This window comes from Dipodomys merriami, unplaced genomic scaffold, assembly GCF_024711535.1.
Source record: "Dipodomys merriami isolate MVZ:Mamm:240054 unplaced genomic scaffold, mDipMer1.0.p SCAF_5, whole genome shotgun sequence".
NCBI lineage: Eukaryota > Metazoa > Chordata > Mammalia > Rodentia > Heteromyidae > Dipodomys > Dipodomys merriami.
Window position 1 is genome coordinate 21,010,947 of NW_027206068.1, and position 24,960 is coordinate 21,035,906.

The following is a 24,960-nucleotide window of genomic DNA, read 5'->3' on the forward strand; positions in this document are numbered from 1 at the left end:
TTTTGAGCTTAATTGCAGGAAATGATTATACATACAAACAAAATATTCACTTTTTTGGGAAAAAATAAAGTTAGGTAAGAGAATATCTGTCTCTACTCTGACTTTTCATTCTTCCAGTCTGTTTCAGTAGGCCAACACACAAAACAAAAAACCTGGAACAACATAATGATATTTACTGTGTTCTCATGTGAGGTCATTTATTATTTCCTTTCTTTAGAAATTATAACATACTCATTCTAAAAACACAAATAAGGAGAAGGAAAAGAATAATCAAATTTCTGATATAACCCAAATATAAAAAGGCTATATTTGGGTATGTTCCAAATTACATTTTATGCAAACCACCACAAAGTTTTTTTTTGGGGGGGGGGTTGGTCCTTCGTGGGTCTTGAACTCTGAGTTTGGGCACTTGCTGTGTCTGAACTCTTCAGCTCAAGGTGAGCTCTACTGCTTGACCCACAGCACTACGTCTGGTTTTCTAGTGGTTTAATGGAGATAAAAGTCTCACGGACTTTCCTGCCTGGGCTGGCATTTTTGTATATCAGTAGTTATTGAAAATTCTTTTCAGTATTATTGAAATTTTTATACATTTACAGTATGTTTTATTTCTCCTCTTGTATATCATAGAAGATGATTAGACATTTTAAGATGGGAAAGTAATAATCACTTACAAACTTAAAATTGAAAAGTAAACATTAATGATCACTTCTTGACTTGTTTATATTAGAAGTTCTTATACTTTTTAGGTTGAATATAATATAGATATGTATTTGTAATAAGTGTATGTTTATTTAAATGTCACAGTCTATATTTCATATTAAACTCAATATCAATTCACTATAATCCACTATCAGTAACTATACATTTTATTTTCTTTTTGTACTAGGGCTTGAACTCAAGCACCTCTTGGCACAGCTTCTTTGTTCATGACGAGCATTCTACCACTTGATCAGTGCCTCCAACTCTCTTATGGTTATTTTGGAAATGGAATTCTAAGACTTTTTTCCCCAGGCTGGCTTAGATCTTGCAAATCTCAAGCTCCTGACTTGCTACAATCACAGGTGTAAGCCAATAGCACTGGGCTCAACAACTTCTTGAGGGAAGAACATCAATGAAGAAAAGACAAAAGAGAAGATACTAATTGTTTTCTTCAAGAATGTCTGACACAAAATTTCCCTAAAATCATTAGGTGTAATAGCATATAGAAATATTCCAAAATCATTTTTACTTATTGAAAAGTTATATCAGAAAAGTGTCTTGAGTGAATTAGCTGGATTTAATTAGATTATTTTGAAAATGCAATTTATCTAAGTCAAATATACCAAATTTTATTCTTTTAAAAAGTGACATGGGTGGGGGCAGAGATGGGAGGGCAGGGATGGGAAGGGAAAACAAAGGAGGAGGCAACAGTGCTTGATAAGAAATGCACTCATTATCTTGCTCATGTAATTGTAACCCCTCTGTACAGTATTTTCACAATTAAAAAAAAACATTAATAAAAAACAAAAAAGTGACATAAGTCAGGTGCCCTCACACCTATAATCCTAGCTACTTAGGAGGTTGAGATCTGAGGATCATGGTACAAAGCCAGTCCAGGCATGAAAATCCATAAGACTCTTATCTCCAATAAACCACTAGAAAACTGGAAGTGGTGCTGTGGCTCAAAAGGTAGAGCGCTTACCTTGAGCTGAAGAGCTGAGGGACAGTGCCCAGGCCCAAGTTCAAGCCCCATGACCACAAAAAAAAAAAACAAATTGAAATAAATAGGCACCACTATTACTAGCCTGCTCCATGTCACTATCACCTGGTGCTCCTACACGCTCTTCCTCTTCACAGTTTGTTCCATGGAAATCTTACAAGAAGGAATATTACATTAGGCTTTTAAGATATACTTGCTATAGGTCTCTTTGGGGGTGATTTTTATTTTATTACTTTGTTTACTTATTTTCTTGTCTTTAAGTAGTTGTACAGAGGAGCTTCAATTCAACGTGTCCATCAGTTTATGAGCACAATGCATTCTGATCATTGTCACCACTTCTATCATTCCCCCCCACCTCTCCAAACCCACCAATAACCTCAAGTTGCCTGCTTCTATTTTCACATGTACACAAAGTTTTCTGACTATATTTACTCACCATTCCTGTCTGCATTCTTATGGAGACCCTTAACAATGTAAGAGCCTATTAGCCTATTTACACTAAACATTTTGGATTTATGAAATCCTGGAACCATTATCAATAGGTAGAAAATATTTTACCAAAAATAAATAATACTTAATATAGATCCTAATCTCTGTGTATATACTCCATTTATTCATATAAATCTATGAATATGTATATATTTTATAGACACTTTCAATATTTAGCTCAATCATTTAACTTTAGGGTATCAACAGCATAGAGAGACTAGCTCCCCATTCTTGCCTTTCTTTATCTAATGCATCCTCTTTAAATTTATTCAGTAATCACCATCAATTTCTTGCTAATATTTTCTAATAATTGATCCCTTAATAGAGAGTATTCCCTTTGACAGATTTTTCAAGATCACTCACGCATCCTTAAAATGTGTATGTTTGACCATGATATGTGTGCATGTATACTTGATCATTGATTGACAGGTCAGTTGTGCATAAAATTCAAGGATTACATTTTTTCTTAAACATCTTTAAAAGATTGCTTTACTCTTTGCCTGAGTAAAAAGTTGTTATAGAAATCCTTAATGTGGAGGCGGGGATGTAGCTCAGTGGCAAAGCACTTGCCTAGCAAGTGCAACGTCCTGGGTTCGATCCCCAGTACAAAAAAGAAAAGACAAAAAAGAAAGAAAGAAAGAAATCCTTAACGTGCAATTAACTTTCCCTCTTTATAAGTGCCTTGGAGGTGGCACTGTGGCTCAAGTGGTAGAGAGCTGGCCTTAAGTACAGAGAAGCTCAGAGACAGAGTCCAGGCCTTGAGTTCAAACCCCGAGACTGGCAAAAAAAAATAAAGATAAAAATAAATTATTAAATAAAAGGAGGGCTGGGATGTAGCTCAGTGGCAAAGTGCTTGCCTAGCAAGTGCAACATCCTGGGTTTGATTCTCAGTACAAAAAAAATAATGTTGTTTAGCTGGCTCACACCAGTAATGCTAGCTACTCAGGAGGCTGAGATCTGAGGATCCCAGGTTCCAGTCTGGGCAAGGAAAGAAAGTCTGTGAGAATCTTGAATGTTTTCTCCAATAAACCAACAGAAAACCAGAAGTGGTGCTGTGACTCACCTTCAGCTGAAGAGCTGAGGGACAGTGCCCAGGCCCAGAGTTCAAGCCCCACAACTGCCAAAAGAAAAAGAAAGAAGTCGGTGCCTTAGTTCTTTGTGTCTAGAGGCTCTGAGGATGTTTTTCTTTTCCTGTCTTTGAAGTCTCATATTATCTATGTATTTCTCAAGTCGATCAAGTCAGTTTTGTCAATTATAAATTATAGTTTTATTACATTCATAATTGGATTTGATAGGTCAGGACAGCAATATTTGTTTTTCTTTATAGTATTAACTATTCCTTTATTGTTTTGGTTTTTAAAATTCAGAATCATACATTTTGTTATATAATAGGAAAAAGTAAAATTTACATTTACTGAAGCATTTTGTCTTTAATTCTTTTGTTTCTCTTTATTTGGTTTGAACTTTTTTAGTTCTTTTCATTATGATCCTTTGTCTTTTTGCTATAATTTTACTTTTGCTGATAATTTATATTCTATAATTTATCTTCTTTTGGGATTTGCCCAACAAGGGAAAGAAGGAAAGATGGAAGATATCAGCTATGACTATTGTGAGATGACAAATCACATAAAAGAGCCAGAGTTGTTTAACTAACAGCCACAGAGCTCTACCAGGTACATGTCCAGGCTATTCACGACAATGCACTTCAAGGTAATATCACAGTTCACAAGAAATGAACAACTATGGTCATGTAGCCTAACATGAAACGCAGAAGAAATTGTCCAAAGTCTCATCCAAGTTGCGAATCCACAGGACTATAAACATATAAATTATTATTTATTTAAGACACTGAGTTTTTTGGTTTTTTTGGTCATTCATGGGGCTTGAACTCTGGACCTGGGCACTGTCCCTCAGCTCTTCAGCTCCAGGCTAGTGCTATACCACTTGAGCCACAGCACACTTCTGGTTTTCTGGTGGTCCATTGGAGATATAAGTCTCACACACTTTCCTGCCCAGGCTGGCTTTCAACCTCAATCCTCAAATCTCAGCCTCCTGAGTAGCTAGGATTATAGGTGTGAGCCACCAGTGCAAGCCACTGATTTTTTTATGTAGTCAATTATGCAGAAAAAGATAACCTTAAAAAGTATACATTTCTCTTTTCCTAGAGAAAGCAAAGGAAGTATATACTTCAAGTTTTATATGGGCAAATTAAGAAGATATTAATCTATCTTCACAGGAGAGAGGAGATCACTAGTATTTCTTTTTTAAAAAAAGAAATATGGCAGGAAATAGAATGTATGAGCCACTTTTTGTTCAGATGGTGGGAACTGCACTTTAACAACTTCACGCATTCCATCCTAAAAGAGGTTACACACAAGTTTCTTGGTGAATGGATCTGATTTGCAGACTATTTACATTTTCCATTGAAATCAGCTGATATACAGAAGCATCCCTATACATATTTGCATTCTAGAAGCTGATTCTCTTCCCTCTGAGATTTGTCCCCTAATATTGGAACAGGGAGTGGGTGGCCTGCCACAGAAGGCTCCTGTTCCCTTTACCTTGAAGATAGGGTTGCCTAATATATGACTCACTGTAAGAAAAAGCTGCATTTGCCAGTAATAGTGACAAGTATTTGAACCTCATTATGATACTGCTTCATTTCTCATGTATTTTTAAGTTTTCTAAACTTTAAAAGTTGTATAAGAGGACTACAATTGGACATTTCCACTGGGTGCTAGTGGCTTAGGACTGTAATCCTAGCTATGCAGTAGGCTGAAATATGAGGATCACAGTTCAAAGTCAGCCCAGGCAGTAAAATTCCTGACATTGTTATCTCCAACCAACACCAAAAAGCCAAAGGCGGAAATGTAGCTCAAGTGACAGAGCAAAAAAAGCCAAGGGACAATGCCCCAGTCCTGATTCCAAGCCCCAATATCAGCACACACACACACACACACACACACACACACACACACACACACACACACACACACACACACACACCAGCAAAGACATGTTCATGTAAATGTCCAGTGCTTCTTGATCAGCAAGAAATATGCATTTTTTGTTTTAATAAAAAAAATTACAGGACAATGCAACAAAGTAAAAATTGTATAGTTTGCCAAAATGTTGTAGGACAGAGTAATGCCCTTATTATGAAAATTAGTGGCTTTTGAGGACAAGTGTTATATTATGTTAAATTTATTTTTCAAATATATAATATATAATGTATATTTTATGTAGCTAGATCTTGATCAATTTTTTTCTGAAATTTTAAATGGCCAAGACAAATATCAAAGAAAGTGATCCATTACTCACATTTTTTATACTCATAAAGAATTCAATATTTAGAAAGAAATGGTAGATGAAATGAGTGTTTATTCATTTCGATTGCATTTTGGACTCCCTTGGAAACCATGTGGAATAGCAGTGCAGAGTGACTTCAGTGTAATTGAGCTCTCAGACAGGTCACATAACCCTTTGACTTTGAATACTATATAAAGAAGCAGACTTTCCCAAAATATTTTTGTATCTTCATGTTTCATTTATTTTAGAAGAGGATGCTGTTCCCAGCCAAGCTAAATGGAAATGCTTGAGTTGACAGAAGCAGTCTCTATGGTGACCTTTATATCACCTGAAAGGGGGCTCAAAGCACCTTTTATGGTTTAATCAAATCATTAACCACTGGATTTCACTCCTTCTCCCAAAGAAAAATATACTCTTATGAAATAACTCATTTCCCCATAGGCTTAGATATAACATAGAGTAAATTCTGCCCCCACCCCTTGATACCCATATAAGTGTTCTATTAAAGCTGACTCAACAAGTTCAGCTAACTACCCTTCCCATGGCCACTGAATGACTCAGTGTAACCACAATAGCAGTGATTGAATTTGGAAGGGCTTCTCAGTCTTTGAATAGAACTACCCAATTTAGAAAATAATGTAATCATCTATTGAGGTGAAGCCAGATAAGTATTTATCCTACCTTTAAACACCTCCTGAAAAAAATAGATGCTTCAGCATGGTTCGATTGTTTGACCCTAACAGTGACCATTCCAGAGGACTTGCTTTCAAAAAAACAGACTCACTTAAAAATAGAACAAAAGAGCAGCCATCTGGAAACCAATGCAGTGCAGCACAGCGTACAGATCGGATCTACCAAGACAGCAGGAGATACACCTGCAGGCCGAAAGATAGCTACAATGGTGCATCGCAACACTTTGCAAACCCATGCACCAGCCCCTCATGCAGCACACATATTCATAACAAAACTAGGTTTTAGGAAAGTAATAAGGCAAGCATACTGCTGCTATGTCGTTCACTTGGAGGCAAATATTCACTTAGGGTAATTAGCTTGAGTAGTGAGATTTTAATCATTTCATTCTCAACATAAATATTTGGCTAATCGATATGAAAGGTATTTATTTTCTCTATAGTTGGCTTTGGTTCCCAGCATTAGTGCTGTGTGACAGATGGCCGATGTCATCTCTGCTTGGAAGAACTCAGTTGGCAATATTAGCATGGCATATTTCTGGGGACTTGTGATATGCTATGAGATGATAAAAAATAAAAAGGTCCAAAAGGGTATTCCCCACTGCAAATATATTTATATGACTCGATCCATATCCTACTGATCCATGATAAGGAAACAAATACCCCATTTAATTGATATTCTATTTAAATGTTCTGGGAATATTAATGATACCATTTAATTTTTTCAACTCTAGCAGTTTACAGTATCAAAAAATCCATTCGTTGTTTCTGTTTTCTTCACCTTCCCACTTGTGTAACATTATATGGAGATAGAGCAATTGCACTGCTTGCCATGTACATAATATCTTCAATTATACCAGAAATTAGTGCATTATTAGAGTGAATGAGAATTTCTGTTGGGTCTAAAGTTGATTTTTATTATGTTATTGTCTGATGAATATGAAATGAGTCCTTGTATTTGCAGCTATGTTCTAGAATTTGTTATTGCCTACCAAGGGTCTATTGTTACATTTTAAATATATTTTTAATGTTATTGTAAAGGTGGTATACAGAGGGATTACAGTTTTATACCTCAGGTAATAAGCACATTTCTTTTTGAACAGTGTCACCTCTTCCCTCATTTTCTGCTGACCCACCTCCCCCACAAGTTGCTCATTTTCAACATAATGTCTGGTGAGTATCACTGCTACATTTGTTCAACACCCTTTGTTATTGTTACATTTTTAATTCTACACTCTTTCTCCCACAGACTGCCTATTGGAACTAAATGGCATCTGTCAAAATGTTTGCTTTTGAAAAGGAGGAAGGAGATAGGGTTAAAACAGAGGTGAAAGTAAGGTAAAGAGAGGGTGGAAGTATATAGAATTAAAGATTTAGCGGGAAAATTTGCTTTAAATAAGAACAAAGTGTTCAATATTTCTAGACTATGAACACATAATGTATACTAATTAACATATATATTTAATTCTCTAGACAAGTCATGCTGTTGGGCCAAAAATTACTTTTGAAGAAACAGGGCATACAGCACTGCAGGTGTTGTCTCTAGATCTCACAGTTGATTTATGGTGGAGGCAGCTCCAGAGTCAATGCTCTAAACACTCTCCTAGAGATAAAACTCAGACAATGCATCCCTGAAAGAAAAAGTAAAATACTAACTCTGACTTCTATAAGCTAATGTATATATGTTTGAGAGACCTAGAGAGGTGCATCACTTTTTAAAGAAGGGTATTTGTCTTCTGTTTTCTTTTGTTTACATCATAGAACAATTTGCCACCTTAAGGAAAAAATACAAGTAATAATCATAATTGTCAGAATGGAAAGAATTTCACAGCTAGGCACATACCATTACAGAATTTAAAATTAGATTGCTGGGAGTAATTCGTTCTCTAAAGATTTATGTAGTCAGATTAGAGAATCAATATTGTTTCTTTTTCATATATTTATATATATGTATAAATATATATATATATATATATATCACAAAGCACTAGAACACATCTGAGTTGTTCTATGCATTACTAATATTTTAATTTCCCCAGGAATTTCCCCAGTGTAATATCCATAGTCACTCACTAAGGAGAAGGTAGATACAATGTCTTCAGTAATTTGTTTACCTTGATCATCATTTTCTAAGATTACACATCCCAAACTACTGAATACTAATGACAATTACTTAATCATATAAAAACAGGATCAAAGTATTCATGCTCAAATTTATCTGCATCAGATATCACTGGGATTGTTAAAATATTAATTTCAGATTAATTTCAGATTAATTTCATATATATTCCATGATAGAGAATTTTTAGTTACAAATACAGAAGGTATTTAGCAGATATAATATAATGATGACATATCTTGACATAGAGAGGCCTGTGTCTCTGATTCAGTGCTCTTTATGTACCAGAAAAATAATGGCAAAAAAAACATGGTTATCACTTTTAAGAAAGTATTTCTCTTCATTTCTCTAATTTGTTTATAGAGAGTAAAATAAGATTGCATATGTGCCATCGTTCAGGAAAGTTCCACCTGGATCATGTGCAAACATTATAAGGGACAGATTAAAATTATCACCTGATACTCATGTTCTGAACCTGAGTTGGCTTTGACCATTATGCCTTCAAATGTAGATCGGTCCAAACTTCTAATGGCAGCATAGCCATGTCCTGTCTCCCTGTGCCTTGCAGACATCACAGGCCTTTACACTGAGAAACAGGGACTGTCAGAGAAACGTTGAAACCGATTTAATGGTGCTGTGTATTCTTTCTGTAAGTATGATTAAATAATCATAAGAATTTCTCTTAGGGCTAATCTGCTATATTTTCCAGATTTTCACCTTGGGGACATATTGTCCCTTGTTACTGAAACCTCGGGGACAGAAGGGGACGCCACAGGGTGGCACAGCAGGAAGCTGAAACACTGATGAAACAGTGTTCAGTTAATGAAGGCATGGCCCATGGCCTCCGCAGCTCTGCCATATGTTTGAAGAAATGCTAATGACTACAATTCAAATACCTTTTTCATCTTAACTATATGTAAATGTGTTTATAAATGCTCTCTTATAAATATACGATCACATTTTTAAAAGCCAAGTGCTAATGTTTCTTTCAACATCTATAATACACAATAATTAAAACTTAAGCAATTCTGCTTAATTATACCTTATGGGAAACTGTACAGTAATTTATAGAAATTAAGCAGAAAAACAAAGATCAACAGAAATAAAGCAGTGGTTGAACAACTGAATAATAAATCACTTTGATCATTAATTTACAGCAGCAAATTCATGGTAAGTAAAATACTTCGATCCTAATTCTTAAAACAGCTGACATGTGAAAAAGAAGGTGTTAGGAATTTGGGTATTCCTTCTAAAAGCACAGCTTGAACTGACAGTGTCATGGTCTATGCCATCTCTCTCTCATACCCCCTATACTCCCCCCAAATTAAGGAGTAATTCTTCATGGATTTTTTTTGTCACTATTCCTATTCTTATTCTGATTACAGGGCCTTCTCCATTTCCTATGCTTTAGCTCTACACTGCACGTGATTGTTTGCTAGAGCCTGGACTATTATATGACTGACCTATTCTTTAGGGTACCTCTAGCCATATGACAGTTCATTTAAGAGAGCCAATTGAAATCTAATTTTGGTAGGTAGTAGATGATGCGTTCATTGAAACTGCACTATGAGCTCACTTAAGTAGATCTATGAAACCTCAGCTATGATTTAATCAGGAGAAATGACAAATTATCACACTCAAAAAATTAACATCCTAAAAATGCTGAATTGTGGTCTCAAATTCCTTTAATCAGATATATATATAGGTATTAATAGAAATAAACATTAGAGAGCCATGTGTTTAAATTTTTAAGTAAAAATATTTTCAGGCACTTGTCTTCACTATATTTCGATATATTCTTTTAACAATATATTTTTATTTTTTATTTTATCCTTTACGTTAGCTCCTTTGTATCCATTGTATAAAGGAATTTCATTATATTTCCATACATGCATATAATATACTTGGATTGAATTCATCCTCTCCACTGCTCTTTCTTTCTGCTTTTCTTCACTTTTATTCATTTTTAACCAGGTGTCATTATTCTATTTTTATACATTCTATTTTCAAACTGTTCCTATTTTTTACACTCATGTCATTCTTTTGGAGGAAGGTTTGGATTCCATGTAGAGCAGAGAACATGTGTTCTTTGTCTTTCTAGTATGGCTTATTTTATTCAACCTATGATGATGATTTCCTGTTTCACCAATTTTCCTGAAAAAAGGCCCATATAATATCATCTGTCTTTTTAAAAAAAATTTCTTCCTGTCCTGGGGCTTGAATTTAAGGCCTGAATGCTGTCTCTGAGCCTCTTTTTGCTCAAGGCTAGTGCTTTACCACTTGAGCCACTTTGGCTTTTTCTAAGTAGTTTATTAGAGATAAGAGTCTCAGGGTCCTTCTTGCCCAGGCTGGCTTTGAACCACTATTCTTAGTCTCAGCTTCTTGAATAGCTAGGATTACAGGCATGAGCCACAGGTACCTGGCCAATAATATCATCCTTCTTTATGGCTGATTAATATTCCACGGGGTATATAAGCACATTTACTTTATTCTTCATTCATTGAGCACCTAGGCAGACTCCACAATTTGTGAATAGTTTGTTTCTATAGCTATAATAGATTTCATTGTGCAAATAAAAATAAACATAGTTTAGTTTTTCCATCAGCACTGATGTGAAAATCTTATACAGATCCTAAGTATATATGTACTAAACATTCTCTTTCGCATTCTGCTGAATCAGTGTGGGTGAAAGTTGTTCACCTTTTTATAGAATACTGTCTTGTTTCCTACAGTGTTTGTACCCTAAATCTCTCCCCATATTTTCACGCTTATCTCTGTCTCTGTGGTGAATGTTTGGTCTGTAATATTTCATTTGAATATGTCCTTAAATGATTTCCATTTTATTTCATAAAATGTTGGAAGTTTGAAAGTTCTATTGAAAAACATTTTTGAATCTCTAGTCACTAATTTCATTGTAAGCCTATGGGGAGTTGAGGAAATTATTTAACAACTGTAAACCACTTTCCTTTCTGAGAACTCAGTAAAGAATAATTCACACAGCCATGGTTGTACTTAAATGAAAGGTAGAATTTAATAATGCCTAGTCCAGTGTTGGGAACATAGAAAATGCTCAGAAAATTCCAGATGTGTGTTATTATCATGGTGATCGTCATTTACTAAACAGCTGAGCATGTTTTGTTCAAAGATTTGATGAAATAAACCATTTCTATGAGGTAAATGTATCATAAGAATGATGGGGAAGGTAAAAGATTAAAATGTATAATTTTATATTACTTTAGACAACAGCACACCCCATTGTTAAATAAAAATATAAAGTTAAATTACCTAGACAGTCAAATGATGCAAAATTTCAGTTTGATAAGTGTTCTAGAAATTGGTAACATGCTTAATATAAATATATTATATATATATATATATTTGCAAAACTACTGAGAGTAGATTATAAGTATTTTCTCCCCTGAAAGTGTATAAATCATCATGATTTAACTATTTTATGAAGTATGATAAATATATAGAATTTTCTTTGTCAATTAGAAATCAATTAAGTAGCTAGTTTAGCTATAAATACTCTGCCATAAAATTCAACTACAGTATTTTCTTGGATATTATGAACCATGTAGAAATATTTGGACAGGTTTCTTAGTCTCAAAGAAGCATATCCTTTCTAGAGCAAATGCTGTAGCAGTTCAGGAAGAAAACCCATTATTCAGAAGTTTTAAAAGTTTAAAAGGTGTTGGGAAATGACTAACACACAACATAAAACAAAATGTTCAGAAAATTTCTCAATGCAGGCTATGAATAAGTGTTGAAAGCCATCAGACTGGGTTTTTTTTGGGGGGGGTTTTGGCTTTTGTAGATCTAGAAAATAAAGATCAGTGCTGTTTCTCCAAATGGGTTTGTCCATAAATACATCAGGATGTATTTGCAAACAAGTTGGTACATCTGTATTGCTTGCTAAGCTCTGCTTAGCTTTAGGCCTATACTAAGGGATTCTGATTATGGAAACTTACCCAGTGCTTTTCCAGCAAAGTCTCTTTATAAAAAACTGTCACATGTTCAAGACAAAAATTGACAAAAGGGCAAATTCTCCTCTCTTCTTCATTGAAGATGACTACATAGTAGAATACATTGAAAGACTCTAATGTCTTGAAATTCACTTACCAAACAACAATCACAGGAAAGAAATGCAAAATGACTAGAGATAGCACTAGACATTGTTTACTGGTAAATCATTTGCATAATGTTTGCATATGAATATATTACTTATGTGTATATTCTTTATTATTTTTTCTTAATGAATTTGATTTTTTTTTAAATAATGGACAGTGCCTTGCTTTCTAACTCTGGCTGGTGGTGTTCCGGGGTCAGAACACACTGTCAATCCATTTTTCTTCTTATGACTACTTAAAGATGGAAAAATGATTCATTTGTGTCAGGGTCTGTGAAAAAGGCCTCATGATGCAAAGCATATGGAAATTTTTCCAAACAATGTATAATGGCAAGTTCAGGAAGTGGGTCTGTCTTGCAGTTCAATAACTGACCAGGAAAATTGATGACTGGGCAACGTGAGGTTTAAGGGTCAAAAACTTCTTAGACCTCGGGGAAGATCTGTGATTCTCTTTTTTAAAATTTCTTTCTTTTCTGTTTTTGGGAAAGCAATCGTATGGCTTGTTTCTACCTGGTAAAGAATATTATGCCTCCATCTTCCTGCCACTCTCGCTCTCTTACTGGTGGCTTCAGCCTTTGAACTCCTCTAGAACCTGACAGACCCCCCAGCCTCTTACTAGGTACTCTGAGACACAATGTAATTCTCAATAGTAGAATAGTTAGGAAGCTGTCATATTTCTATATAATATTTTAAATTTATATTTTCTTTTTCAAAAAATAACACTGTCCCATTTGTTAGGAAATGGAAAGACTTGGAAAAATTACATTAAGTGAAGTAAGCCAGGCCCAAAGAAACATAGGTCTCATGGTTTCCCTTATTTGCAATAACCTAGTATATGCCTAGGACAAGCAGAAAAGGTCAAAAGCTATGTGCATATGACCATATAAGATGATTCTAAGTGAAATGAACCCCAAGATAGGAATACAAGAGGTTTTATCTTCTTGCTCTTGTTTTTAATGTATCTATAGTGAACTATGTAATTTCTTTTTGTTTCTTTTGAATGCTCTACCCTCATTGTATAATCCCTGTTTTCACTGTTTTTGATTCTGGTGCACTGCATCTTGTATAAAAGTTTTTTTTCTAATTTGGAGAGGAGAAAGGAATTAAGAAAATGCTGAAATAAGGGTACACGTTGACCCATTGTAACAATGAGATGTACGAGACACTATGTTGAAAAAGAAAATTACAACTTCAGGGGGTGGAGAAAGGAGGAGTTGGGGTGGTGGAAGGGATGGTAGGGGAAAAACAAAGGAGGGGGTAACAATGCTCAATAGGAAATGTACTCATTACCTTATTCATGTAACTGTAACCCCTCTGAAAAGTATCTTTACAACAAATATATATATATATATATAAAATAAATAAAATAGTTCCAAACAAACATAAAACAAATCTTGTGTTAAGTCTACATAGTAAATGATAGACCACTTCAGATTCACAAATACCTATTAATAACTATTGGAGTGAACTAGATTGAATATTTAAAATTTCTATTCATTTTACCGGGGAGTTGGGAAGGAATGTCCCTCAATTTTGTTCCACTGTATAAAAATTAGGACTTCTCTTTAAATAATCATTAACAATGATTAATATTAATTAATAGTAGCATTCCATCATGATTAATGAGTCTTTCCTGTCAATATAGGTTGTGAATTTTAGTTCTTTTGGGCAACAAAAATGCAATAGTATTACTTTACAGATGCTTGATCTAATTTTCTTTCTATACTGTCTATGAATTTTTCATGGTTTTCTAGTTATATATATATTATAGAATTGTTACTAAGCATAGTTATCTAAAAGTTAACGTGTTCTGTGTATTATTTCTCATGGAGTAATAGTCAAGAAAATATATAACAGGTACATAATGGTCATGGGTATCTTTTTTAATTACATTCAAAATAAAAGATTAACAATATACTTACTGAATTAAGAATTCTGAGGAAAGAATTCATGTCCAACTTTTAGATGTTTAAAAAAAATGACGAAGAATTTGGCAGGCATTCATTTTTCAACAAAGACAGTTAAAACACAGGGATAATGTTGCCAAATTTTTAATTTTGTAAAAAATATATGTATTGACTCATAGAAGATTTTAACCTTTAAGCCTCATTTATAAGGTAACAATATCATAATATACTTTAAAATCCATGAGCTGAGAATTTTAATGAAACTATGTACCTGACTTGAACTTCAAAACATGAAAAGCTGGCGACAAGGTAAAATACCATTGATTCTACTTTCCTCACATGTGTCACTGTTTCTCCTCGAAAAGCATTCCATTCAAAGTGTTGACATATTTATTTGTTAACATAGTATTTGGGCCAGAATGTCAAGCAATTCTTTATATTTGGAGAAAGGGAATAATCAATCTGCTTAAGTAACCAACAAAGAATATTGGATATCCAGTCAGTTTTAAGACTATATTCTAAAATTCTCTATGGTACACATTGTCAATGCATACAAAAATGTATTTCATTATATGCTCTTCTCAAAATAAAAATAATGAGATACAGACAAATTATTCTTCAGCTCTCTCATTTTAACAAGACTTAGAGACTTGCACACAGATAGTAAATGGCAGAAAAAGGATTGAATCCAAGTTTTCTGTCAACTATTATAGTTGTAATTAATGCTGTTTTGTACTCTTTAAAGACTCATTAGGGACTATCTTTTCATTCCAAACGAGTGTAAATGTTGCTGCTTTTAGCCCAGAAAGTGACTGATCCTGGTAGAAGCTGTGAGAAGCAAACTAGAATGTGAGGCACTCAGAGTAATAATATTATGAAAACTAATCTTAGAGAATGATTTTTTTTGTTTCTGAGCCTTCCTTTTCATACCTGTAAACCTGAGAATTTCAAGGTAATTTCAAGTATTTTCATGCTCTACCATTCCATAGTTAAAAAATAAGAATACCAGCTGGGTGCCAGTGGCTTACATCTGTAATACTAGCTACTCAAAAGGCTAAGATCTGAGAATTGAAATTCAAAACCACCCCAGACAGCAAAGTCCATGAGATTCTTTCTTTCAATTAATCACAAAAAGGCAGAAGTATATCCATGACCAAATGGTAGATGTCAAGCCTTGAGGGGGGAAAAAGTTCAGGACAGTGGGATTTGAGTTCAAGCCCCAGGACCTGCAAACATCATCATCATCATCATCATCATCATCATCATCATCATCATCATCATCATCATCATCATCATCATTATACTATCAAAAAAATACCAAATTTCTAATGTCTGTACATCTATTTGATAGCTGTTGTTGCTATTTCCCATATTGAATGTATGAAGGGAAATTTTGTTTTCCTATGTCCTAGGATTAGTTTCTTCTCCCAGAATTGAATGCAATATATGGCTTCTCGTTGGACATCATAGCACCATGATAATCTTCATCTTATTATTATAATTTCTTAGGAAGTAAAATACAAAAGAATTTTTATACCTGATAGTAATTTTCATAATAGATTTTATTTTGCCATATGGTTCAAATTCAATTTCAATGAACCTAAAAATACACCCAATGGGCTACATTTAGTGAGATAAAAGGCTAATACTAAATTACCCCCAGTGAGATAAAAATAAATGTTTGATTCCATCACCTCTGACTGCTAGCCCTTGTCAAATTATTAACCCCATCTGACCTGGTCATATCACACATAGGTCCCATTTACACCAGCCTTTACACACATTCAGCTAACATTTCCAAACTGACTCATGCATTATATTCTGCATCATCAGAACCCCCATTTTAATCTCTAGCACATGACAATTGTTTCATGCCTCTTATGCCATGGATTAGCTACAGGTAAACTACTTCAGGCCACCTGCCTATAATGCTGGTACAGTGATAGTAGAGAGCTGGGTGGGCGAAGGGAGGCAAAGGGAGGCTTCCCAGCCTGGATGAGTTATAAACCCCAGCCATTGAATATTCCAGGAAGGCATCAAAATACTAACCCTACCTGGGAGAAGTTGTTACATTAAGATCTGAGGGTCCAGGCGCTCCAAACTGAGAGCTAGCCCACTCACTGCTAAGTACTGCCCACGGCTCTCAAAGTCCAGAGCTGAGATACTGAGAACCTTCGGTCCTTACATCCTAGATTCAGACTTACTGACATTCAGAGAGCTACATTTCTTTCTACTGACAAATTCCATGTGATTTGGGGCCAACGTAGCTTCCAGTGATTTCTTCTTACATTATCAACTTACTGCCTTAATTATTAATTGAGAGGCTCAGGAATTGCCTTCTGATAGAATCCACATCCTAGTCTCTATGCTGTTATAAGCAATGCTTGTTTAGCTTCTTGAAGTTTTTGATCTCTTATCCACAGCAACCAGGAGCAAACATACTTTCATAGGCCCTTAATCATATTATACAACTATACTTGGGAAGCAACAAACACACTGAACACAATGGACAACCATCTTATGGGAATGTTAACCACTATGTGTAGAAAGGTCAAAATCATTACTTAGAGTAAATAAATATATAAATGAATAAACCCATATGTCAAGATAAAATGTACTAAAAATTTTACCTAATTAGTTTTCACATTTAGTCAGGAAAAACAAACTTGTCACTAAGATATAGAAAACTAGTTCTTGTTATTTATCTTTTAGTTTTAAATAAAATTGGACTTTATTTCAGTCATTGAGGAAACTTCCATTAGAAATTTTTAATTTTTGTAAATTTTAATTTGTTACCTGTATTTTAGTAGCATTAATTAGTTTCAGGGGAGATCACTTTAACATGCCCATGTATACATCCAATGTACCTTGATTAGACTTAAACGTTCTGTTAGTCTAGTTCTTCCCTTACCATACCAATCTCAATAAGAAATTGTTCCATTTCACATATGTACACAAATACTTTGGCCATGAATACCCTCCTTCACTCTTTGGTTCATGTTCCCTACTCCTAATAGCACCCATTTTCTGAAGACAGGATCTGTTTTACACTCTTGTTCTTCTCTCTGTTCATAGTCTATGCTAACAGTACAAAGGGGCTTCACCATGCATTCTTTTATAGCTATATAAAAGAACCTTTTGAACTCATCTAATGAATCATCTTTTATATCATCAAGACATTATCTTCCTATCACATGAAACTGAATTCTGAAAATTTTAACAGAGAACTATCTATAACACTTGCACAGATCCACAGTGAGAACAAAATTATGTCACATGCTATTTCTCTTTGTAAAAGTGGGTGGCCTGCTTTAAACAATATGCATATTGACCTCCACAATTTAAGAATAATTATTATCTAAAATTCTCAAGTCTAGAATATATAAAATATTTTTCAAGAAGGTACATGGAATATTAATTACTTTGAGAAGTTGCATTTTATCTTTAGATTGATAAATATAGGTTACATATAATTGAGGGATCGAGAATAACAACATGACATGGCCAAAATTATTCCAAGGAAGTACACTTACAAATAAGATGAGCAAAAAGAAACATTGTGGTATCTTATCACCATAATTATACAACAAATAATACATCTGAATGTGAATTATTTCACTAGTAGTCTCAAGTAGAATAAATCCTTACATAAATTAATACTTGGAGAAAATACTTAGCAGTCTTTTTATGTGTAATTTGTGTGACTGAAATTAATGTCATAATGAAACAAATTATTTGACAAGTTTGGAGAAAGCTTTTTATTGTAAAGGTGATATTCAGAAGGGTTACAGTTACATAAGTCAGGTAATGCATAGATTTCTTTTGAACAGTGTTACCCCTGCCCTCATTTTCTGGAGAAAGCTTTGTGCCAAAACTACTCAAAAATTGCAACTATCTCTCCTTCCATTAAACTTTATCAGCAGAAAGTTCTAAATGATCTTAACTAAGCTAATTTTCATTTATTTGCTTTTTCTTTTACTAATAGTGGATCCTACATAGCAATGTGAAACCACTATCAAATACTGTCTACTACATTGTTCTTTAAAATTTGTCCAAACATTTCCTTCAGGGTTAGGAAATAATAATGTGGGAATGCCCCTAGTTGATAACTTCGGCTTTTGCCTTTATTTTTATGAAGCTTTACAATTATTTTGAGGCAGCGTAGAGTTCTACTTTCTTTTTCCTTACCTACTTATCAACAGTTTTTAATGTTATTTTTAAATATTGGATTAGTATTTAATGATAATGTAGTCCTCAATCCTTTTTGGAAGGATGAGAATAGTCCATAATAGCAGATATTTAATTACAAACCACATGGTTTATAAACGTGCATGATAATGTTATCCTCTGAACAACTTCAGCAATTTATCTGGGTGATAGCTTTATTTTCTGATATTACTAGAGCCCTCAGGTTAGAGTTGTATACTTTCTTATTTGTTGTGGATGGATAGCACACTATTAAGTGTGTTATAACATTAAGTGTAAATTTTATTCACCCTTTCAATGCTAAAAAACACTATAGTGAGTTTGTGTTACTGACGTAGAAAAATAAGAAACTAAACCAGGAATCATTACTTCACATCACATCTTTAATTCACAAATGTGCCATGACTATTCTTTCTTCAGTAAATTTAACATGGGGAAAAAAAGAGAAGCCACAAATTCTTGAGTAAGGTAGATCTCCTAGATATGCAAGAAGAGGTCTTCTTTTCCTCTCATGATTCTCATGTTCATCTACACAGCATGACATAGACACCAACTTTGTTTATGTTGATATTGCTGTCATTTTTGCATACTTTTTGGACCATGAGATTTTGAAGATGTTAGTAAAAAAAGAAAGAATGGCAGGTTATGGGCTGGGAAGGTTGCTCAGTGGTAGAGTGCTTGCCTTGTATGCCTGAGGCCCTGGGTTCGATTCCTCAGCACCACATAAGCAAAAAGAAAAAAGCTGGAAGTGGTGCTGTGGCTCAAGTGGTAGAGTGCTAGCCTTGAGCTGAAGAGCTGAGGGAAAGCGCCCAGGCCCAGAGTTCAGGCTCCAGGTTAATTGTCAACACAGTCTTTAGCTTTTGAAGTATTGCCACAACTCTTACTGAAACTCTCTCTGATTAGCAAACTGTCTCTGTTCTCAAGACATAGCAAAGAAGCAAAACCCCAAGCATGTTTGCTCTGAAAATCCTTCTTCTTTCTGATTTGAATGAACTTTGTGAACTTAAAAATATTTGTTATCTGTGAGGTTTCTCTTCTATGTAAAAGTCTAACAATAGCTGTGAAGAGAAGAGAAATTGAAGCTCTTCTGTATTTCTCAGCTTTCTCTTCATTGTAGATCATAAAGCATAAAACAGTCTGGGGGAGCTTTGTGGCACTGACTAGCATACTCAACCTTCAGCAGCCTCACTTTACTGCTACCTTAGAGTTCATTTGTATCAATATTTTACATATTGTTTTCTCCCAATTTGTCTTTTGAATTCTTAAATGTATCTGATTTCGAAGCATTTTCCTGCTACTATTCCTAAGAGTCATTGGTAAAGCACAGTTAATTTTATTACAGAAACAGGGTATACTAATTATCTCCTGAGAACTCGCTATAATTTTAAGGGTTATGCACGAGATGTTAACTAATCACACAGCTCCCAGATATTTGTAGCATGCAGTGTGACTCTGAGGTTGCATTTAAATGAGTGCTAGGCTTGGCTCATGATGTGTTGTTGCTGGTGCCACATGCAAGAAAATAAGTGATGTATTATGCATAGTTAAATTTAAAAACCTTGACCTGTTTTCTTTCAGATATAATAGAAGAGTACATATTTCATTTCTGTCCAGTAATTCCCCACCATTTCCTAAATAAAAACTATTTTCCTTTAAAAATAGCTATGTGATAAAAGAAAAATAATTGCCAATTACAAATATAATGCAAATGAATGCAGTGTAGCAAGAGTTAATATGTATGTTATGATAAAAATCCCTTTAAATTCATATCTTAAAATACTTCTTGTAATGTGAATAGGGAAAATTGCGGTTAAAAAAAATCTTAGACTGAAATTGATATTGCAAGAAGAAATAAAAAATCTATTACAACTGTTCAAAATTGTCAAGTTAAAATGAAAAATATGCAGAAATGACACATTTGCTTTGCAAATCTAGTAACTTAATATCATTATGTCAAGGATAATTATTATTATTATTTTTTTTTTTTTTTTTTAGGTCCGGTCGTGGTGCCTGAACTCTGGGCCTGGGTGCTGTCCCTCAGCTCTTCAGCTCAAGGCTAGTGCTCTACCACGTGAGCCACAGCGCCACTTCCGGGTTTTTTCTTTTTGCTTATGTGGTGCTGAGGAATCGAACCCAGGGCCTCAGGCATGCAAGGCAAGCGCTCTACCACTGAGCCACCTTCCCAGCCCAAGGATAATTATTTTTTAATTTACAAATAGGTTAAAAAGATGTCAAAGTTCACTATATTTACTTAGTCACTAGCTATTCATTGTTTAATGCTTTCTGTCTCACACACCTTTACCAACTACTCAATTTACTCTGTTCAGAGTACTAAAACTTTCTATGTCCCAAATACAACAGGAAATGAATTTCTGGCCATTATCCTCCCAAAGCTATCTGCAGATTGTCTTTGTAACTTTCCATTTTCAAATTAAGATTTTCCTCCCAAATCTATTTATTATTTATTCCTTTAAATTCATCCTAAATTATTTTTCTCACTTCCAAGATTGCCCTTTTGTTATTAAAAAAAGCCTCGAAAGTATTAACTATTCCAGCTTGCATCTAAAACTTGATAAAAAAAAATACTCAGGGGAAGAAGAAAAAAATTAAAAGATCTCTTTGCCTTGAAATAATTACAGTGACTGGGTGGGCTGGGCTTTAAGTCACTTAGGTACTGCTTTAGATTACAACTTTCATCAACAAAGACCTTTCTTATTTTAAATCAAACATATTGAGATTCAAAGTAGCCAGAGAGAATTCAAATGTTTTACATGGTTTTTAAAATAAGAATTGTATTCTAACTATTTTAAAATTCTTCATGATGAAAAGTTTCTTATAAAGCTATTAAATGAATTAGAACATTATTTTATTGTCCCATGGAAATATGAATAAACTTTTAGTCATATGATAGTAAAATTTCTAACTGGATCAATAACACAAATTTTACCGCCTATTTTTAATAGATTATATATAATCATTTGAGTTCATTGGAAAATATTGTAAAAATGTTTAAAGAATTATTATCGCCTTTTCACCAAGATGGCGCCGAAAGCGAAGAAGGGAGCTCCTGCCCCTCCTAAAGCCGAAGCCAAGGAAAAGGCCAAGAAGGCCAAGAAGGCAGTGCTGAAAGGTGTCCACAGCCACAAAAAGAAGAAGATCCGCACTTCACCCACCTTCCGGCGGCCCAAGACGCTACGGCTCCGAAGACAGCCCAAATACCCTCGGAAGAGTGCTCCGAGGAGAAACAAGCTTGACCACTATGCTATCAAGTTCCCCTGACCACTGAGTCAGCCATGAATAGAAGACAACAACACACTTGTGTTCATTGTGGATGTTAAGGCCAACAAACATCAGATCAAACAGGCTGTGAAGAAGCTCTATGACATTGATGTGGCTAAGGTCAATACCCTGATCAGACCTGATGGAAAGAAGAAGGCATATGTTCGACTGGCTCCTGATTACGATGCTTTAGATGTTGCCAACAAAATTGGAATCATCTAAACTGAATCAAGCTGGCAAATTATAAATACACATTTTTCCCAACAAAAAAAACAAAAAATAAAGTATTATTATCTACAGCTACAGCATTTATTGACCAAGTCAACATTCTGAAAATATACTCAGATAATTTGTAATCCTAAGAAAAATACAGTGATTGGGAGAAAGATGGTAGAAAGAGAATAAGAAACAACCTAAGTCAAGCAGAAAAGGTCAGATACGTTGATGGTAGGGAAATGAACCCTAAGATATGTATTCAAATGTTTTTTTTCTTTCATGCAATTGTTTCTAACACATTTATAAGATTATTTCTTTGTTGCTTTGTATGTCCCTCCCCCACGGTATAACCCCTGCTTTCACTGTATTTGATGTGGGTATAATTTGTGGAGGGGAAGGGCAAAAACAAATCACTTAAATGGGGATACAGGTGGACCCATTGCAACAATGAGATGTACAAGTCGTTATGTCGAAAAACGAACTTTACAACTTTGGTGGGGGGGGGGAGGATGGGAAGAGATGGGAAGGGGAAACAAAGGAGAAGGCTACAATGCTTGATATGAAATGTACTCATTATCTTGCCCAGGTAATTGTAACCCCTCTGTACAGTATTTTCACAATTAAAAAAAAAAAAAAAACCTAAGCTCTCTCTGAAGAAATAGATTGTTAGGGCCTCATCAGGCACTCTACATCTAGAGTCATACCAAGTAAGGTATACAGAGATGAACACCAAAAAGAAGATCATACGCTCTTGCATAAGAATACAGTGCCCTGTAGGGAAGCAGCGCTGGCAGCAGTGGTGGCAGCGGCTGAGTCTTGGGCTTTGCATGTATCTTCACTGCAGAATTTGAAGAGCCCACATGGGAAAAAGCAGGAATGGGAGCCCACAGTCAAGCCTGTCACAGTCAGACACAGAGACAACTCACTATACTGTAGCAGTCCAAAGCATCACCAGGAACCAACAAACCATAGAACACAAGAAAAATAGCAGGTTAAGGAAGCTTAGCTCTCACAGAAAATAACCAGGCAATAGGGCAGACAATGAAGGATCTAGAAGATAGTACTCAAAATGCTTTAAAAGCACTTCTGATAATTTTTTTAAGAAAAGGATAGAATACCTACACAAGGCTATGCATAAGCATGATGCAAATAACCAAAGATTGTTAGAGGAATTATGAAGTCCACAAACAGAAAGTGAAATAAACTCCAAGAGAAGGAAAGGGAGTCCAATGGAAAAAAAAAATCACTTAGCTAAAGGATATGAAAGAAGATACAGATAAACAAATCAAGGAAATATGGAAATCCATACAAGACCTGAAAGAAAACTTCAATAAGAAATTGAAGTCATCAAAAATGACCAATTATAAGGAAGGAAAGAAAAAAAACGTAGAAAGCCTTGACTTAGAAAAAATTATACTAAGTGAAATAAACCAGACCCAAAGAAACATAGGCCACATGTTTTCCCTAATTGTAATAATTAGGATGTGCCTATAAATCTCCAAGTAAACCCAATGGATAGTAAAAGACAAATAATTACTCTTGGACATGATTAATTAAATAGCACTCTAAACATTCACATATTGAGACCAAAGGAAGACAGTCTTAGGAGAAGATATCAAGGGCTCAATAGCTATGCACTATGTTGGAAATGAAATATACAACTTGAGATGAGGAGGAGAGCTGCGAGGGGGAAAACTGGGATATAACAAGGGAGGGAGTGACACTGTTCAAAAGGAATTGTACTCATTACCTGACTTATGCAACAGTAAACTCTCTGTATATCACCTTTATGATACACTTTTTAAAAATTGAGTTGACAAAATGAAAAAACACAGAACCATCCATCTTCTATTTTCAAGAGACACATCTTGCCCACAAAAACAAACATATTCTAAAAGTGAAAAGCTGGAATAAAATCTTTCAAGCCAATGACTCCCATAAACAGGCTGGAGTAGCAATACCAATAGCAAATAAACTACCCTTCAAATTAAAATTAGTGAAAAAAGACAAAGAAGAACAGTACATACTAATAAAGGGATCGCTAATACAGGAGGATATAACAATTATAAATATCTCTACACCAAATGGAGAAGCAGCAAACTTCATCAAACAAATGCTACTTATCCTAAAATACACATATATCCAAACACATTGATTTTAGGTGACTTCAACACACCATTGTCACTTATGGATCCTGGCAAAAACTCAACAGAGAAACCTCAGACTTACATACTTGCATTGACCAACTAGACTTAACAGACATCTACAGAACATTTCACCCAGCAGCATCATTATATACAGTCTTCTCAGAAACTCATGGAACAGCCTCCAAAATAGATCATGTTTTAAGTAACAAAGCAAATATGTGAAAATTCAGAAAAGTTGAAATTATTCCCTGCATTTTGTCAGACCACAACAGAGTAAAATTAGAGCTCAACACCATAGGCTATCACAGAAAGTTCTCTAACTCATGGAGAATGAACAGCATATTGTTGGAATCATCAGTAAGTCACCAGAGGGATCAGAATGGAAATTCAAAGTTTATGGAGTTTCACAAAAATGAGCGCTCAAATACCAGCTCCTCTGGGACAAAGAGAGTACTCATAGGAAAATTTATAGTTCAAAGTGCCTACATCAACAAGTTGGAGAAATCTCAAATCAACAATTTAATGATGTAACTTAAGCTCCTTGATAAAAGGGAACAAGCCAAATCCCAAACCAGTAGACAAAAACAAATAATCAGAATTAAGTCAGAAATAAATGAATTAGAAACTAAAAATAACAAAGAAAGAATCAACAAAAGAAAGATTTGGTTCTTTGAATAAATTAGCAAAATTGACAGACCCTTAGCAAACTCAACCAAAAAAAGAGAACACATCCAAATAAATAAAATTAGAGATGAAAATGGGACCATCACA

The 24,960-nt window shown here is 34.6% G+C and overlaps 1 pseudogene; it reads left to right on the forward strand.

Moving 5' to 3' along the window:
- The first annotated feature begins 21,582 nt into the window (after positions 1–21,582).
- Positions 21,583–22,069, forward strand: LOC138810066 (large ribosomal subunit protein uL23 pseudogene; annotated as a pseudogene).
- Positions 22,070–24,960: the final 2,891 nt, after the last annotated feature.